Genomic DNA, 7,244 nt, shown 5'->3' on the forward strand with positions numbered 1-7,244 from the left:
GGATGAACAGGATTTAGATGTTTGGAAAAGATGGGGAGGACATTCCAGGCTGGAGCATCTTCTGTCTTTGCAGACGTTACAGAATCATGTGGCAAATATCACTGCGTAAACCCAGACAAGAATTTCACTTTTTTTTCTTTTTTTCCATTTAGGAACCACTGAAATGTGCCCATGTTGATGACTGGACTTAGGAATAATTTGTTGTAGCAAATTAGAACCACAGACTCCCTCTAAATTTTCCCCTCCTGGTTGTTATGATTGAGGCCTCCCTCGACATCCAAGCAGACAGGAAGGGAAACCTTGGCAGCCACAGCTCATTGCAGCCTCACCAGGAACAAAGACAGAGCAGTGAGGGGGGCGGGAAGAGCCCGGCGGCTGGGGTGTCAGAAGAGTAAAGCTTGATGCTAAGTGCAAAGTACACCCCCCTCACCTGAGTTAACGTTTCAGGTGGGACTCCACCCTAGGCCCGTTCCCAAAACAGAGGAGGGGAGAGAAGTACTGCCAAGCACCCAACTTGGGGAAAGATTAATTTTTTTAAAAACTAAGCGCTGGGCTTCCCTGGTGGCGCAGTGGTTGAGAGTCCGCCTGCCGATGCAGGGGACGCGGGTTCTTGCCCCGGTCTGGGGAGATCCCACATGCCGCGAAGCGACTGGGCCCGTGAGCCATGGCCGCTGAGCCTGTGCATCCGGAGCCTGTGCTCCGCAACGGGAGAGGCCACAACAGTGAGAGGCCCGCGTACCGCAAAAAAAAAAAAAGCAAGCGCTAATCTGACTGTGGTTTTTCAAGGTTACCTCGAGCATTAGTAGGTCATTAAACCTTTGTTAAGAGGCCAGGAGAAAAGGTAAAAGGAGGAAAAAAGTGGTCATGGTCCTGTTTTAAGTTTACACAGCATGGAACCTTCATCAAACCACAGGATGGCAATGACGAAAGGAACCGCAGGACCTCCGGTCAAGGTTAGACAAGCCTCAATAGCATCCCCGGACAGAGTTCTATCCACTCCTGTCTCATAAAGAATGGGACTCACTAGAAACTGATGCACTTATCTCTGAATTTTGGGTTTACTTTTATGATTTGAGAATATCAAAGTCTAATCTCTCCTTCCACTAGCCTTTGGAAACTTGAAAGTTTCCAAACTTTATGGTCTTTCCATAAAGACCATATGCTCTTTCCTAATCTGCCTCTATGGTCCTTCCTAATCTTCCTTTCTTTAGGCTATTCTTTATATAATATGGCTTTTTCAACATTTCTTCATTTTGCACAACCTTAAGCCCCATATAATCGTCACCAACTTCGATCCTTCCGTCCCCTGAAAGGTATCCAGCTGGGCCACACCTCTCTTGCACTGTGGCCTGAGAAGTACATGAAATAATTTGAGTATAACCTGACAACATGGAGTAAAAGCTTAACTATTGGCACCATTTGCAAAATGCGTTATTTTGCTTAAAGGAGCCCCAAAAAATTTAATTAGGAGAGCAGTCTTATTTTGTCAGCACTTTTGAATTCATGACTTTAAATCGCCAATCAAATTTTGATGATTTGCGTCTAGTGAAGGTAAGTGAGGCAAAAATGATATAAAATTTAGCCATAGGTGAGATGCTAGTTTGACATGAACCTGAAGACATTGAAGTGCAGCGCACGCTCCGGTAGTACCCCTTCTTGATCTACCCGAGAGGTAGAGGCCCAGAGGGAAGGGAGGGAGGGTCATTCATTGCGCCACGTTCACAGGTAAAGATGGATAACCGTTGTAGCAGGTATCAATGTCACAGTCATAAATTCAGGCAAAAAAACAAAAGAACTCTCTTAATTTTTCTACGGAACTTGACAATGCTATCAAACCCCCCATTCTGACAATGGTAGAAAAATGGAACCATTCCATTCCAAGGTAAACTCCGTTGCTTCTAGATTGTGTATAATCTCTTCTGGAAAATAGTCTGGCCAGAGTGACTGGTGTCAGGTGTTGATGGGAGGGGGTGTCTCCCCGCCGCCACCACCCGGCTCAATCCATCCGGGAATCCCATGCTGATGTGGGATGGGATTAGACTCTCTTCCTCTGAACCATGTGGGGTGAATGTTTCCCACCAGGACTCCTAAAGGAGTCCCTCACTCACTCACAAACTGTGACATTTCGTTGCAAGATGTGTAACTGAATGTGAAACCCATGTTCCTGAATCAGTCAATCAACTCTCTGTGATACACGGGTCGGGATGTAAAATCCCTACACGATACCTGAGGCCCTTCCCTCCTGCAATCGTCACATTGTCTCAGGACCCCTTTACTTTTGAGTCAGAGACCTCCTTCCCTCGGGTAGAGGCAGACACATCCCAGAATAAAGAAGTCTGTTTAGTTTTGGAATATTTATAAAAATCAGTAGTAGAGACACGGTCGTGGAAGCTGGGGCTTTCTGTGGCAGGAGCTGGGCTTTTCAAGAGAATGCTTCTTGAGCCGCCAAAGACTCAGGATCTGGGAAACTTGGAGGATAGAGTTTCTTCCATAAACCACAGTGCATGATGATGTAAGAGAACTTTTCCAAACCTAAAGCAGACACAGGGTAGAGGCAGGAGACTAGAAAGGGTGTGATGGGCAATTAAGTGCTGTTCAGCTCCTGGAAGAGAACTGTGTACAAGCCTCTCTGCTGAATCAAGCCCCAGAGGAGAACTGGGATCCTAAGACAATGTTCTGGAACCACAGAGCCAAAGCAGCCAACTCCTTCCGTTTCAGGCAGAGTCCAAGAAGCCAGGAGCCTTCCAATGGTTCTTCTCCGAGCTTATGAGATCGAGTCTCATGAAACAGGAATGATGAAGTTGTGGCTTCTTTAAGAAGAGAGCATCCTAGGTAAACACCCTCCTCTGAGTCTCCCGTGGCCTTGGGGGACATGAGAGTTTCCTGCCCCTCCAGGAGGGGTGTGGCGGGGGAGGAGAGCAGGTCGGGAGATCTGGAGAGACCTCACTGTTGGAATGAGGTCCTACAGAGCAGAGTTGGTACGGGAGAGGTGTAGACACGCAGCCAGGCGTGTCCGCACAAAGCACGGATCTCCTAGAGATGTTAGCACTCCACGTTCATTGCAGCAGCATTCACAACAGCCAAGGTACGGAAGCAACTTAAGCGTCCATGAACAAATTAATAGATAAAGAAAAGGTGGTCTGTACATTCAATGGAATCCTGTTCAGCATTAAAAAAGAAGGAAATTCTGCAATGGGCGAGAACATGAATGAACTTTGAAAATAGTAAAAGCTAAGTGAAATAAACCAGTCACAGAATAATAAATAGTGCATGATACCACTCACATGAGATATCTAAAATTGTCAAATTCATAGTATCATGAGTGGAATAGTGGTTGCCAGGGGCTAGGAGGAGGGGGAAATGGGCAGTTACTAATCAACAGGCATGAAGTTTCAGTTAAACAAGATGAGTGAATTCTAGACGTTGGCTGTAGAACATCGTACCCATAGTTAAAATTTGTTAAGAGGGTGGATTTTATGTTAAGTGTTCTTGCCACAGTAAAAGAAAAGAAAGATGGTGAATGGGAAGCAAAGTCAGAATAAAAAAAGTAAATTAAATATGAAAATAAAAGCCAACTAGATATAGAAACTAACACCCCAAAAGAACTACATTAAATTGTGTGTACATTTTGTTACCACTACAAACGTGAAGGACGTTTTGAGCCCAAGATCCCTTTCGGATGTGTCAGAGTGTGTTCTACGGTAGTGACTCAAAAAACTACAGGACTTGGAGTCATACAGCCTGGAATTGAATCCCAGTTCCACTCCTGCCAGGCTCTGGGACCTTGGACAAGTCACAGAATATTACTGAGTCTCAGGGCTTTTGTCTTTAACAGAAATAATAATAATAGCTAGAGTAAGGCATTGTTATGCTTAAACGATGTAATATATGTAAAGCATGTAGAAATCACCCTTTTGGATATCTACCCATAGGAATTGAAAATTTATGTCCACACAAAAACCTGCACAGGGTTGTTTATAGTATAATTGTCAAAACTTGGAAACAACCAAGATGTCCTTCAGTGGGTGAGTGAATAAATAAACTGTGGTCCATCCGGACAATGGAAAATTATTCCGCACTGAAAAGAAAGGAGTGATCGAGTCATGAAAAGATCTGGAGGCATCTTATGAGTATAACATTGTTTCATGAAAAGGCTACATATTGTATAATTCCAACTGTATGGCATTCTGGGAAAGCAAAACTACACAGACATTGAGAAGATCAATGGTTGCCAGGGGTTAATCGGGAAAGAGGGATGAACAGGCAGAGCTCAGATGATTTTTAGGGCAGTGAATCTACTCTGCGTGGCACTAGAAGGGTGGACACATGCCATCATTTATTTGTCAAAGTCCATAGAGTGTGCAACACGGAGAGTGAACCCTTAGGCAAACCATGGACCCTGGGTGATGACGACGTACATGTCAGTGTAGTCTCATCAATGGTAACAGATGGACCACTCTGGTGGAGGATGTTGATGGCGGGGATGCTGTGTCCGGGGGGAAGGGGTATGTGGGAAATCTCTGTACCCTCTGCTCAATATTGCTGTGAACCTAAAAATGCTCTAAGAAAATAAAATCTATTTTTTTTAATTATATGCATTATTATCACTACTCTTTTTTTAAATTTTATTTATTTATTTATTTATTTTTGGCTGTGTTGGGTCTTCGTTTCTGTGCGAGGGCTTTCTCTAGTTGCGGCGAGCGGGGGCCACTCTTCATCGCGGTGCGCAGGCCTCTCACTGTCGCGGCCTCTCTTGTTGCGGAGCACAGGCTCCAGACGCACGGGCTCAGTAGTTGTGGCGCACGGGCCTAGTTGCTCCGCGGCATGTGGAATCTTCCCAGACCAGGGCTCGAACCCGTATCCCCTGCATTGGCAGGCAGATTCTCAACCACTGCGCCTCCAGGGAAGCCCCTTAAATCTATTTTTTAAAAAAGAAGAAGTGGGGGGAAAGAAGAGGCAAGAAAAACAAGCGAGAAAGTTAGAAACTGACAGAATTTTTACGATAATCTTGTATCCGAAAATCCAGTCGAGGCTGAATGTTCTGCTTCTACTGACGTGGCATTTCCACCGTGACTTTGGTTTTCACCCTCCAAACAGAGCCACTAGTCTGTGTCTAATTGTGCTTGGTTTTCCCCCTGCAGGGACGTTTAACAGTCCCCTAGCCACTGAGATGGTCCCATAAAATTTTATGACAACAATTTCTTAAGTGAGATTGCCATTCAGTCTGTTTGTGGGACCCTCAAAAAAGCCAGAGAAAGCCGAATAGATATAACTCGGGACATCTTTTTCTGAGCTCTAATTTAATTATAAATCATGACTTTATGAGCCTCCTGTTCAAAACTACCATACGATTGCTTTGCAACACAAAATAGTTTACTGCTCCTACAAGACAGTGAGCTCCTGCCTATAACCAGAGGGCACCCTGAACATCATTCCTCTGAGAAACTTTACAAGTTACATTCTGAGAACGTGACATGTGACATCGAGAATTGGCAAGCTCAGCGCCCCCATCCCTTGCCCATCAGGCCAGCGTCGATGGGCCCGGAACAGAGTGATGCCAAGAGGCCTTGAGTGTTTAGTTAATGTGAAGAGAAGAGCAGAAGCAAAACACACAGGTGGCTGCTCCTCTCCGCCCAGAGATGGTCTGTTATCTGTATTTTTCCAGCGTTCGCACACATGGCGGTTAGAAAAATGCTGGGCTAGACAGTCACACGTCCTAATTTAAGGCAGAGGTTTCAGAGGTGGAGCCTGGAATTGTTGGGTGTGAAATGCAAATAGATTTAGCAGGTTCACCACTATTTATGTGGTCTTCAGTGAGGCCTACTGAAGTGGGCTTTCCTTCTTTCTTCTCGGAACATCTGGACATTCGTTAAAGACCTTGGGATCTGTGAAAGTTGGCCTCGTGGTAGTGGCAGCTCATGGCTCTTGTGAAGGCGAGTCAGAATCACACTCCTTCTGGGAGGAAGGGATGGAATTTATCGGTAAGATTTATTCAGCATTAAGAAGGCAAAGAAGGGATTCTGAATGTGGGCAGGTCCTCAGTCTGGGGTCAAATGCATCGCTTAACAAAAACAAGAAACGCAAGCGTTCTGAACTTACGCAAGTTTTCTCTTTAACAACCAACAGCAAAAAAAGGGAATGGTGATGATTTTTAAAATTCCCATCTATAGCACAGAGCTGTTGTAGCTCAGTTTCACAAAAGAAGAACGTACATTCAAGGTGGCAAAAGACCCTACCCTGCCCTGCTCTGACAGCCCGGGAAAGGGTGTGCTCTGCAGGGCGATTACCTCTGTACAGCAGTAACAAACCACCACATCTCAGGGGCTTATCACAACAAAGGTTTGTTTCTTGGTTTTTTTAATATATATATATATATATATATATATATATATATATATATTTACTCTATTTATTGATTTTTGGCTGCGTTGGGTGTTCGTTGCTGCACGCAGGCTTTCTCTATTTGCGGTGAGCGGGGCCTACTCTTCATTGTGGCGCGCGGGCTTCTCACTGTGGTGGCTTCTCTTGTTGCGGAGCACGGGCTCTAGGCGCGCAGGCTTCGGTAGTTGTGGCACATGGGCTCAGTAGTTGTGGCTCGCCAGCTCTAGAACACAGGCTCAATAGCTGTGGCCCACGGGCTTAGTTGCTCTGCGGCATGTGGGATCTTCCCGGACCAGGGCTCGAACCCGTGTCCCCTGCGTTGGCAGGTGGACTCTTAACCACTGCGCCACCAGGGAAGCCCGTTTCTTGTTCTTTTAAAGTCGGAAATGGGGCAAGCATCATGCTCCAACTTGGCTCCACCATCCTTAATTCTGTGGCTTCTGGTGGGTTGTCAGGGCGTGAAAAGAGAGGGATGGTGGAGGCGCACCTGCTCTCGGCTGTATCAGCCCCAAGGTGTGAGCGGCCCCAAATAGTCACACGGTCCAAAAGAAGTGTGAGAGAGCAGGATGGAATATTTAATCTACAAAAGGGAAGAGAGACGGATGTGTGAACTCCTGTTTCCCCTTCTTATAATGGAGCCTCGAAAAAGGAAACAATAGGAACACCTAGACAGGTGTGGGCAAACCCAAGAATGTCAGGAGAGCCTGGCCGTAGCCTGGGGAGGCTGCGATGAAAGTGGCCCGTCTAGATGCTCAGATGCCCCACTGAGGGGATGCAGAGATGGTGGAAAGGCAGGTGGACCAAGCAAGATGTAGAATCAGAGGCTGCAGGGTACAGGGTGTTGGCAGCCAGAAGCCAGTGGT

This window comes from Stenella coeruleoalba, assembly GCF_951394435.1.
Source record: "Stenella coeruleoalba genome assembly, chromosome: 19".
Taxonomy (NCBI): domain Eukaryota; kingdom Metazoa; phylum Chordata; class Mammalia; order Artiodactyla; family Delphinidae; genus Stenella; species Stenella coeruleoalba.